This window comes from Microtus pennsylvanicus, chromosome 7 (genome assembly GCF_037038515.1).
Source record: "Microtus pennsylvanicus isolate mMicPen1 chromosome 7, mMicPen1.hap1, whole genome shotgun sequence".
NCBI classification, from domain to species: domain Eukaryota; kingdom Metazoa; phylum Chordata; class Mammalia; order Rodentia; family Cricetidae; genus Microtus; species Microtus pennsylvanicus.
The window spans coordinates 117,750,708-117,763,509 of record NC_134585.1 but is presented as its reverse complement, the minus strand read 5'-3'; the positions used below and the strand labels follow the sequence as shown (position 1 = coordinate 117,763,509).

At 42.1% G+C, this 12,802-nt stretch overlaps 1 non-coding gene and 1 pseudogene across 1 annotated transcript; one reads left to right on the top strand and one right to left on the bottom strand.

Annotated features, from left to right (window-relative positions):
* The first annotated feature begins 8,638 nt into the window (after nt 1-8,638).
* On the top strand, nt 8,639-9,016 carry LOC142854072 (small ribosomal subunit protein eS25 pseudogene; annotated as a pseudogene).
* A 666-nt stretch (nt 9,017-9,682) lies between these two features.
* Trnan-guu (transfer RNA asparagine (anticodon GUU)) lies at nt 9,683-9,756 on the bottom strand. Its single transcript has one exon. It is a non-coding gene; the product is annotated as a tRNA-Asn (tRNA).
* Between the last annotated feature and the right edge of the window lie 3,046 nt (nt 9,757-12,802).

Genomic DNA, 12,802 nt, shown 5'->3' with positions numbered 1-12,802 from the left:
TATCCCCCTTTCTCCCTCTTCCCTTCCTCCCACCCACCCCCATCCTCATGCTTTCAACTTCTGTCTGGCCACCTTCTCTGATTCCAATTTCTAGGAAAATCTATATATGTTTTTCTATAGGTTCACCATATTACTTAGCTTTTATTGGATTGTGAACTGTACGCTCTGTGTCCTTTGTTTATAGCTAGACGTCACTAATGAGTGAGTACATACCATATTCATATTACTGGGTCTGGGTATTCACACTCAGCATAGTGTTTTCTATTTCCATCCATTTGCATGCAAAATTCAAGATGTCATTTTTTTTAACCACTGAGTAGTACTCTAATGTGTAGATGTGCCACACTTTCTGAATCCATTATTCCATTGAGGGGCATCTAGGTTTTTTCCAGGTTCTGGTTATTATAAATAATGCTGTTATAAACATAGTTGAACAAATGCTTTTGTAGTATGATTAGGCATCTCTTGGGTATATTCCCAAGAGTGGTATTGCTGGAACCTGAGGTAGGTTGACTCCCAACTTTCTGAAAATCTACCACACTGATTTGCAAAGTGGTTGCACAAGTTTGCATTCCCACCAGCAATGGAGGAGTGTTCCCCTTACTCCACATCCTCTCCAGCATAGGCTATCATTGGTGGTTTTGATTTTAGCCATTCTGACAGGTGTAAGTTGTTTTGATTTGCATTTCCCTGATAGCTAAGGAAGTTGAACATGTCCTTAAGAATCTTTTGGCCATTTGAAATTCTTCTGTTGAGAATTCTCCGTTCAGTTCAGTAATTGGGTTATTTAGAATTGTAATGTCTAGTTTCTTGAGTTCTTTATATATTTTGGCGATCAGACCTTTGTCTGATGTGGGGTTGGTGAAGATCTTCTCCCATTCCATAGGTTGCCCTTTTGTCTTAATGACAGTGTTCTTTGCTTTATAGAAGCTTCTCAGTGTTAGGAGCTCCCATTTATTCATTGTTGCTATTATTGACTGTGCTACTAGGGTTATATGTAGGAAGTGGTATCCTGTGCCCATATATTGGAGGCTACTTCTCATTTTCTCTTCTATCAGGTTCAGTGTGGTCAGATTTATATTTAGGTCTTTAATCCATTTGGACTTACTTGAGTTTTGTGCATGGGGATAGGTATGGATCTAGTTTCATTCTTCTACAAGTTGAAATCCATTTATTCTAGCACCATATGTTAAAGATGCTTTCTTTTTTTCCATTGTATAATGTTTAGCTGCTTTGTCAAAAATAAGATGTTCATAGGTTTGTGGATTAATAACCAGGTATTCAATTCGATTCCATTGGTCAATGTATCTGTTTTCATTACTGTTGCTCTATAATAGAGTTTGATGTCAGGGATGGTAATGCCTCTGGAAGTTCCTTTATTGTATAGAATTGTTTTGGCTATCCTGGGTTTTTTGTTTTTCCACATAAAGTTGATTATTGTTACCTCAAGGTCTGTGAAGAATTTTGTTGGCATTGTGATGGGGATTGCATTGAATCTATAGATTGCCTTTAGTAGAATTGCCATTTTTTTACTATTTGATCCTACCCATCCAGGAGCATAGGAGATCTTTCCATTTTCTGGTGTCCTCTTCAATTTCTTTCTTCAAAGACTTCAAGTTCCTGTCAAATAGGTCTTTCATTTCTTTGGTTAGTGTTACCCAAAGATACTTCATGCTATTCGTGGCTATCGTGAAAGGTGATGTTTCTCTGATTTCCATCTCTGCTTCTTTATCCTTTGTGTATAGGAGGGCTACTGTTTTTTTTTTTTTTTGAGTTGATCTTGTATCCTGTCACATCACTAAAGGCATTTATGAGCAGTAGCAATATTCTGGTAGAATTTTTGGGGTCACTTATGTACACTATCATATCATCTGCAAATAATGAAAGTTTGGCTTTTTCCTTTCCAATTCGAATCCCTTTGATCTCCTTATATTGTCTTATTGCTATTGCTAGAACTTCAAGCACTATGTTGAAGAGATATGGAGAGAGTGGACAGCATTGTCTTGTTCCTGATTTTAGTGAAATTGCTTTGAGTTTCTCTCCATTAATTTGATGTTAGCTGTTGGCTTGCTGTATATTGTTTTATTATATTTATTATTATTTTATATGATCCTTGTATCCCTAATCTCTCCAAGACCTTTATCATAAAAGGTGTTGAATTGTATCAAATGCTTTTTTGGCATGTAATGAAATGATCATATGGTTTTTCTTATAGTTTATTTATATGATGAATTACATTGATAGATGTTCGTATGTTGAGCCAGCCCTGCATCTCTGGGGATGAAGCCTACTTGATCATAATGGATAATGTTTTGATGTGTTCTTGGATTCGGTTTGCCATTTTTTGTAGTAATAGGGGTGGCAGCGGGGCTGCGTCCCCCAAAACCCCAGCCGCCTGCCCGGCTAGCTTATGCCCCGAAATAATTACACAGACACTGTATTCTTTTTATCACTGCTTGGCCCTTAGCTCTGGCCCTTACTGGCTAATTCTGATATCCCAATCAACCCATCTCTAATAATCTGTGATCACCGGTCTTACCGGGAAGATTCTAGCCTAAGTCCATCTTGGGTCGGAGCTTCATAGCGTGTGTCTTCCCTGGAGCAGGTAGCATGGCGTCTCTCCTGCGTCTGCTCCGGAGAGGAGAGCTGTCGAGTCTGACCTCACTTCCTCTTCCTCCCAGCGTTTTGTTCTGTTTACTCCTCCCACCTATCTCCTATCCAATGAGCCAAGCAGTTTCTTTATTGCTTAGCCAATGAAATCAACAGATTGATATATGACACTCCCACATCACTTCCCCTTTTTCTGTTTAAACAAAAAAAGGAAGGCTTTAACCTTAACATAGCAAAATTACATATAACAAAACAGTTATCAAGTAAAAATTACAATAATCTTTATCATAACTAAGGAAAACTATAACTAACTATTCTTAACTCCATCAAAGACTCCAGAAAGATACAATACTACATAAGCAAACAAGAAAAAAGCAGCTTTTAAAACTCGAGAAATGACAGAGACATCTCGCTGCCTGGACAGTCACCCAAAGATCCTCTGTACTGTTGGGACATCCATCTTCAGCCTTCAGGCCCATGGTATCCAGCAGACATTTCCATAAAGCAGGAAAATTCAAAGTCAGTTCAGTCACTGTCTGTTGTGTCCTGCAGAATGTCTCACAGACTCTTTCATGAATCAGGAACCCCGAAAGATCATCTCACCTTAGGCAAGTTCAGTAGTCCTCTCTCTGCAGGTTCTCTGTGTCCAGTTTATGCAATAGTCCAGGCAAGAGCAGTTTCTTGCCCAAATGGCTATCAAACGAGCCTCTTCGATGCCCATCTTCCTCTCGAAGTAGATTGGTGCTGCCAGGAGCAGAGTGTCTCATTGTCATGAAAAGTCCTCAGTTATTAAAACATTAAATGTCCTATTCTGTAATCTTTGAAAGACATGAAGAATGTCTATCTAAAATATATCTACGCACATCTAGAAAATATTAACTAACATGACTACAAGCTTTACTATTATCAATGATTATCCATTAACAACCTATATTTCTTAATTATGCAGTACATATTTAAATGAACTACACAATCACAATACCTTAATCAAAATCAGAAACACTTATACATATAACAAAATTGACCTTAAAATCCATACCAATGCAAATTATTCATACCTATATTATTTCCCCCTTTAAATGTAAAAGAACATTTATAAACAATATTTGGGAACATGGGCGCAGTTTTTTCTCTCCAAACTGCTTCCTGCTGAATGGGGGCGTCGTTAATTAGGTCTTTCATGGTATAACCTGTGTGCTAGTTTCATCTCAGTTGGCAGTTGAGCGAAGCAATTTTCTGAAGATGTCCACAGCAACCCTTCAGGAGGACGTGGTCCATCATACCAAATCGGGATTGAAGAAATGAACAGGGTCTCATCCTCTGTGAAAACAAAATAAGAAACTCCTTTCCAAAGTATCATATCCTTAGATCCAAATTTTGAAATCGTAATACCCTTATCGTATTTCAAAGATTATAGAATATGGCATTCTGGTTTAGCTTGGCAGCCCATGTAATGAAATGTCTCTTTGTACTTAGCTCCTTCACAGTCAAAAATTTTAAAGAAAACACAATAATACAAAGAATCCAGACTCTCTGTGAATTTTCCATCTTTACGCGGCTTATTTTTATTTATATCTATAACTATCTGTACTCTGTCTCTTTAAAGACTTTACTTTTACTTTTTTCTTTTTAAACCCTTAACTTTATTCTCTATATTCTTTTTCTTCTCTCTCCCAAGCCTACGTATATTCATCCAACAGTGTGATTCATTTAGTGGTCTGAATCTGTCCTATTGTGAATCTGCAATTTTTTACTATCCAGGAGCACTTTTGAATTGCACCTTTAAATCACTAGGCGCTTAAGAATCTAAGCTGTGATATTCCTAAGTTAACTTTTTGCTTTTTGAGCGTATATCTGTAGACCAGGCTGTCTTTGAACTCTCAGAGATCCGCCTGTCTCTGCCTCCCAGGCATTGGGATTAAAGGTGTACACTACTATACCTTGAACTCACAGAGATATGTTTGTCTCTGCCTTCTAGGCACTGAGATTAAAGGCGTGTGCTACCACACCTTGAAGTCACAGAGGTTTACTTTAAGAATTTTAACTTTTAGTCTGCATATATTTTTAACACACAGTAAACCATTTAAAATTTTTCTTTGTCTTTGAATCTCTCTTTTTACTGTATCTCTCTCTCTTTTTCTGACCACATGAGTCTTTAATTTGCCAAGCAATCTCAGTAGGACTAAAGGCGTGGCTTTGCGGGCTAGCTGTAGCCCATTCCTTAGCTTTCCAGCCTCGTGGCTGATATACAGGCTGTAGCCATGTTTATAGCATTTCAAGGTCCCTGCCAGCCAGCGAACTACAACAGACAACACTCAAGTCCTCTCTCGGTAGCCGGCCCTCCTGCCTCAAACAGTCAGAGTTTGCCCTGGCAGGATGGCCCAGAAAGCCGGCATTTTTAAACGGCACAGCTTTTTTCCTGCTACGGCTGAAAACCGAAAAGCATGTGTTCAGCTTTTCATCAACACTGTTTAAGTGTTTTGTGGCAGGACCTCTTAATGAGCCGCAGGGTTTTGCAGCTAAAGCTGAGTCAGGAAGCCTCTTGGGGCTACCAGGTAGGAGCGGCACTCAGCACTTTAATTCTGAGACTGAGCGTGCAGCACAGAAATTCTTTTCATCCAAGTTACATCCAAATCTGACATGCAGAGCACTGCGCAGTCTGAAAACACGTCTTTGTATGGCGGCAGGAATCTGCCATGCTCTTCCGCCTGCCTAAGCCTGATTCTGCCTTCTGCCCAGGAGCAGGCGGGGAGCTCTGAGTCATCATCACGGTCTCAGAGCACTCTCCTTCCGATCCCAAGCGGGAATACAAACATAAAGCCAGAGTTTGCACTGGCGGCACAGCCCCAGGAAGCCACACTTTGAAATGACACAGCGTTTTTTCTGCTGCTGTTGCCGAATCAGGAAATCTCTCTACAGCACGCCACCAACAAACAGCAAAAATCTGTGTTAAACTCTCTCTCCATTATTTTTAAGCCTTCTCAGGTTTTTTAAGTGGGTTTAGTTAGCCCCACGTCTGGGCGTCATTTGTAGTAATAGGGGTGGCGGCGGGGCTGCGTCCCCCAAAACCCCAGCCGCCTGCCCGGCTAGCTTATGCCCCGAAATAATTACACAGACACTGTATTCTTTTCATCACTGCTTGGCCCTTAGCTCTGGCCCTTACTGGCTAATTCTGATATCCCAATCAACCCATCTCTAATAATCTGTGATCACCGGTCTTACCGGGAAGATTCTAGCCTAAGTCCATCTTGGGTCGGAGCTTCATAGCGTGTGTCTTCCCTGGAGCAGGTAGCATGGCGTCTCTCCTGCGTCTGCTCCGGAGAGGAGAGCTGTCGAGTCTGACCTCACTTCCTCTTCCTCCCAGCGTTTTGTTCTGTTTACTCCTCCCACCTATCTCCTAACCAATGAGCCAAGCAGTTTCTTTATTGCTTAGCCAATGAAATCAACAGATTGATATATGACACTCCCACATCAATTTTTTTATTGAGAATTTTTTCATTGATGTTCATGAGTTGATTGTTCTGTAATTCTCTTTCTTGTTTGAGTGTGTGGTTTTGGTATCAAGGTAACTGTAGCTTCATAAAAAGAGTTTGACAATGGCTCTTCTGTTTCTATTATGTGGAACACATTAAGGAATATAGGTATTAGCTCTTCTTGGAAGTTCTGGTAGAATTCTGCACTAAAACCATCTGGCCCTGGGCTTTTTTGGGGGTGGTGGTTTTGATGACAGCTTCTATTTCCTCGTGACTTATAGGGCTATTTAAATTGTTTACCTGGGTCTTGAATTAATTTTGGTATATTGTATTTATCTAAAAAATCCATTTCTTTTGTATTTTCCAATTTTGTGGCTTATAGGTTTTTGTAGTAAGACCTAATAATTCTCTGAATTTCCTCAGTATCTGTTGTTATGTCCCCCTTTGCGGTTCTGATCTTGTTAATTTGCATGTTCTCTCTGTCTTTTGACTAGTTTGGATAAGAGTTTGTCTATTTTGTTGATTTTTTTTTGAAATTTTATTTATCATGTGTACAACATTCTGCTTCCCACATACCAAAAGAGGGCGCCAGATCTCATTACAGATGACTGTGAGCCACTATGTGGTTTCTGGAAATTGAACTCAGGACCTCTGGAAGAGCAGTCAGTGCTCTTAACCTCTGAGCCATCTCTCCAACCCTTTTGTTGATTTTCTTAAAAAAAAAAAAACTAGCTCTTTGTTTCATTGATTCTTTGTATTGTTTTCTGTGTTTCTATTTAGTTGATTTCAGCCATCAGTTTGATTATTTCCAGTCTTCTACTCCTCCTGGGTAAGTCTGCCTTTTTTTTTCTAGAGCTTTCAGGTGTGCTGTTAAGTCTGATGTGAGCCTTCTCCGTTTTTTTTATATGGGCACCTAGTGCTATGAACTTCCTTCTTAGCACTGCTTTCATGGTGTCCCATAGGTTTGGGTATGTTGTGTCTTCATTTTCGTTGAATTCAAGGAAAACTTTAATTTCTTTCTTAATTTTTCCTTGACCCAGGGGTGGTTCAGTAGTTGACTGTTCACTTTTCACAAGTTTGTAGGCTCTCTGGGGGTTGTATTGTTGTTAATTTCTAACTTTACTCCATGGTGAGCTGATAAGACACAGGTGGTTTACTCCAATTTCTTTGTATCTGTGGATGTTTGCTTTGTTACTAAGTCTGAGGTCAGTTTTTGAGAAAGTTTCAGGAGGTGCTGAGAAGATGGTTTATTTCCTATTTGGGTGGAATGTTCTATAGATGTCTGTTAAGTCCATTTGACTCATTACATCTATTAGTTCTCTTATTTCTCTCTTAAGTTTCTGTCTGGTTGACCTGTCCATCTCCTACTATTAGTTTGTGGGTTTGAGTTCTAGTTCTTTTGCATATGTGGGTGCTTTTATATTAGGGACATAGATATTCAGGATTGAGACTGCATCTTGATGACATCGTTCCTGTTATGACTTTAAAGTGTCCTTCTTCATCTCTTCTGATTGATTTTAGTTTGAAATCAATTTTGTTAGATATTTGGACAGCCACAACTGCTTGTTTCTTAGTTCTGTTTGATTGGAAAACCTTTTCCCAGCCCTTTACTCTGAGGTAGTGTCTGTCTTTGATGTTGAGGAGTGTTTCTTGTAAACAGCAGAATGATGGATCCTGTTTTTGTATCCATTCTGTTAACCTGTGCCTTTTTATAGGTGAATTGAGTTCATTGATATTAGGTGATATTAATAACCAGTGATTGTTAACACCAGTTATTTATTTATTTATTTTGGTGGTAGTGTTTGTATGTTTCCTTTCTTTGAGTTGTTTTGGTGGAGGGTTATCAGATGTCTGTGATATAGTGGGTATTGTTGGCTTCCTTGTTTTGAGGTTTACCTCCTAGTACTTTCTGTAAGGCTGGGTTTGTGGATACGTATTGCTTAAATCTGTTTTTGTTCTGAAATAAATTTATTTCTCCATTGATGGTTAAAGAAAGCTGACCTGGGTATAGTAGTCTGGGCTTGCATCCATGGTCTCTTAGTGTCTGCAGCACATCTATCCAGGACACTCTGGCTTTCAAGTTCTCCATAGAGAAGTCACATGTAATTTTGCTAGGTTTACCTTTATATGTTACTTGACCTTTTACGTTTGCAGCTATTAATATTCTTTCTTTATTCTGTATGTTTTGTGTTTTGATTATTTTATGGTGAGGGGATATTTTTTGATTCTTGTTTTTTGATCCAGTCTATTTGGTGTTCTCTAAGCTTCTTGTACCTTCACAGGAATATCCTTCTTTAGGTTGGGAAAGTTTTCTTCTATAATTTTGTTGAATATATTTTTGAGCCTTTGAGTTGAAATTATTCCAATACCAATATTCTTAACAAATATCAGGTAAAAAGCAGGGTGTGTGTGAAGAGCAAAATAAAAAGTGTTCTTTGTTTCTTTGTGGGATGACAAAATGAGTCTGGTGAGCATATATTTCTCTTGTCTACCTCTGACTTTTTCCCGACATCTCAGGGAGGCTGCAATGTCCTTTCCACTCTCCGAGGTTCATCATGCAGCCCAAGGATGACAACAAGAAGAAATATGACAGAAAGTCTGCCCAAAAGGACACAGGCCCAGTAAATAAGTCTGGTGGCAAGGCCAAAGGGAAGAAGTTGTCCAAAGGCAAAGTTCAGGGCAAGCGCAACAATCTAGTCCTGTTTGACAAGGCTCCATATGACAAACGCTGTAAGGATGTTCCTAACTGTAAGCTTATTACTCCAGCTGTGGTCCCTGAGAGACTCAAGGTTCAGGGTTCCTTGGCCAGGGCAGCCCTTCAGGAGCTGCTTAGTAAAGGGCTCATCAAGCTGGTTTCAGAGCACAGAGCCCAAGTAATTTCCACCAGAAACACAAAGGGCGGGGACGCCCCAGCTGCTGGTGAAGATACATAAATAGGTTCAATTTATTTAGAAAAATAAAACTTTTTTTAAAATAAAAATGCACCTTCTGGGCTGTAGGGATAATCAGAGCCCTCTCTGCAGTGTTGTGTGGGCTCCACGAGAGGGCAGACATAGAGTTTTACAGGTTGCTCACATTCACCTGGTGTTAATTAATGCCAGGAATATCTGACTCAGACATTGATATTCTTCCAAAAAAATACTTTTGAACTATTGGAAAAGTATGCTGTTTTATTCTAGTCAGCACAGTGTATTTTCCACTTCAACTTAGTGGTGTAAAGTTTACCCGTTTTATTAAAACCTGGTCTGTTTCCTGTGCTTTGGTGACTTGCTATTCATAATTTTCCTTTAATAAGAAAGGATTCTCACAGTATCCAACCCCCAAGTAAACCAAAGACAATAGGAGGTGGTTGTACACAGGTGTCCCCCTCCCCACCGCACCTCATTCCATCAAAAAAAATACAAATTGACTCTGCTGATTTCCCTACCAGACAGCATGTGACAGGCAAGTTAATAAATCCCTTAAATACAGGAGCTAGGGTTTTGCGTGGGCTTTGTAAATTCTGAGAAGAATGTATGAGTGTGCTCTCTCCAGTTGTCAAGTCAGCACACAAGTGGCTGTCAATATGGAAAGTTGTTTGTTAAAAGCCTGAAGGGCATCGTCCCTGGGTGGGCTTGAACCACCAACCTTTCAGTTAACAGCCGAACGCACTAACCGATTGCGACACAGAGACAGTGCACAGATATCTGACGGGTCGCCTTGGTGATCCAGGCATCATGGCAGCGGCCACACCTGGTATACCCACAGGTCCATGGCGGAGCATCCGGAGCAGGAGGCCTCAAAGCCAAAGGCCCTGTGTCCTGAGTGTCCCGCCAAAGCTTCCCCAGCTCCCACGAAAGTTTTTAACCTGGATACTCGAGGACGCTGAGACCTGGCCGTCACCCGGAGTTCGTGGACTCCCATGGACTCCACGCTGGCAGACGCGCGTTCCCGGCGCCCAGCCGGACTCCGGTAAGGAGCCCAAGTCCGCTTTAGGGTCCTGTCCTTTGAGACCCCGAGCACGGACGCGCGAAGATTAGTCACCCCAGGTGTGTGCTGGAACCTCAGTGGGACCCGTGTGGGAAAGGCGGCGAGTGAGGTGCCAGTGCTCAGGGAGTCCGGACGGGATGGAGATGGACGAACTTGACCCGGAGTGGAGAGGGACCGACGAGGGCCAGGGTGGCCTGGGGTGGGATTGGGAGCTGTGAACCGCGGAGACCAGAGGAGGTGGAGCCCTGGGGTGCCTCAGGGCATATCCTAGAGATTTCTTTGAACTGAGCTAATGCAGTTGGAAGCCAATTTAAGTTAGGAAGATAATAAAATGACGAGGGGTGTTTTGTTTTGTTTTGAATGAATCAGAAGAATGGCTTTCTACCAGAGGCTTCAGTCTTTCAGCTAGGGGTGTGCTGGTCCCGAGCCCGCGTCTGGTGCATGTGAAGTGCAGGAACGAATAAAGGAAATTCTGGAGTCTCAAGCCAAAATTTGGGACATAGTTTCCTACAAGTGCTCCTGAACATTAAGACAAAAACTCCAGACCTGAAGGGATGTTCTCATTAACCCAGGACATAATTTCCTAAAGATGCCAATTCTAAGGCCGATGTTTTTGTTTTCTTGACAAGGATGGGCAAAAATACAGACTTTTTTTTTTCTTTTTTTTTTTTTTTTTTTTTTTTTTTTTTTTTGGTTTTTTCGAGACAGGGTTTCTCTGTGGCTTTGGAGCCTGTCCTGGAACTAGCTCTGTAGACTTGGCTGTTCTCGAACTCACAGAGATACGCCTGCCTCTGCCTCCCGAGTGCTGGGATTAAAGGCTTGCGCCAAAAAGAAATACAGAAAAAGAAACATAAGAAAAAAAGAGAAAGGAACGAAGGGAACCAAATATGAGAAAATGGCAGAAGCCTAGACCACAAACGAGGTCGCAAATTAATAAAAATTATGCAGTCAAGTTTCCCGAATTTGGGGAAATCAAAGGGGCCAGCACAACACTAGTGCAATTCGGTCACCCTCGCCTGAATAAACCAAAGACGTGTTGACAGTGCTCACTTAGCTGGGTGATTGTGCTTTACTTCCCGTGGCCATGACTCAGCCCCACCGGGCCTGTGTTTGAATACATGGTCACTTGGCCGCTCAGACTTCAGGACGTCCCTGGAGGCACACCTGATTCCTGCGCCCCGCTGCCACCCGCGGATCACCGCTCCATTCATGCTGCACTGGAAATCCCTAGCCTTTCCGCAAAGCCTGTGGATGCAGCATCCCTGCGCGACCCTCATTTGCATATACCGCGCCCCCAACCGGCGCCCAAGGGTGCCATCACACCCATCCCATTTGTCCTTTTGGCCTGATGGATTTTCTTCCTTGCTGAGAGCTGGATGGAGTGTTGCAGGACCAGAGACAAATCATCTTGAATTTTCTCTAACTCACAAATAGCCCAGGGCTGCTCACAGCCCTGTACTAACAGCCTTGTTGCTGGTTTGTGTACCCACAGACCCCTATCTTCTGCCAATAGGAAGTCAGAGAAGCCAGGCAGCAAAGGTAGCCAGCCCTATTGCAGAGTCTCCAGCTTCGCTGGAACCTGCCTACCTCATGTCTCCACCACTGGTCCCGAGCCCGCGTCTGGTGCATGTTAAATGCAGGAACGAATTAAGGAAAGTCTGAAGTCTCAAGCCAAAATTTGGGATATAGTTTCCTACAAGTGGACAAGTAACCAAAGCACAAGAAATGAACCAGAATTTAACAAAACAGGTAAACTTTACACCACTGGCTAAAGATATCCATATGGCAGAATGACCAAAATGTAATTCATAATCACAAAACCCTAGAACCAAGTTATTTCAAAAACCACTTGGTGTGGAAAGACCAAAATAAATCCAATAAACCACCAGCCTCTGTCGTATTTAGTAAGGAGTCCAGGTAGTGACTGTTTTGGCCTCTGCAGGTGAGTAGCATCTGCGGAAGGTGCAGGGCGGCTGGTTTACTCCCGAGCTCTCCAGACGGAACCCAGAGCAGTTCGCTTCCTCCCCAGGTACCCAGCCACCATGGAGAGAAGTGCCATTGAGGGCTATCATGTGCTTGGGGAAAATACTGCACCTGCAAGAGTAGCATCGATCCACGGACTTCACAGTGACTGCCCTCACCACCTAACCAAGGCACAGATGCATTTACTCGGTGCAGCTCACAATACATAGGCATTGGAGAAATCACTTCTGCAGGACAGGCCAGTCAGAAGGAAGCCTCCCAGTCTGAGAAGGGCAGAACTTGACAGAGACTCTGGTGAGCACCCAACATCAGGCACATGGCTCGCTGTGATTGTCTAGTGGTTAGTACTCTGCATTGTTGCCGCAGCAACCTCGGTTCAAATTCCAGTCAAAGCAATCGTCCTTCCTGTCTGGTGTGCTGCTTTCTTGTCCCCATAAACCTACACCTAGCTAATGTCTTGACACAGACTCAAGTATCCCTAGTTAGAGTCCCGCTGACATGGAGGAACTCAAACACTGTTAGTACAGTTTGCTGCTTGGAGTCTTCACTGTCAATCACGCTGTCTCAGGTGGACTCACAAAATCACCTTCACTGTCAATCACCCTAGGCCCAGGACATAGTAAGCACCATCTTTGAACAACACCCGTAGCCCAGGTTTTGGTCATGTCAGCATGATGCAGGGTCTGAATGTTCCTATCTGGTATTTGTCTTAGTAATAACACATTAGTGGGAAATCTTGTTTTCTATGTCCTGCCCATCCTTTATGT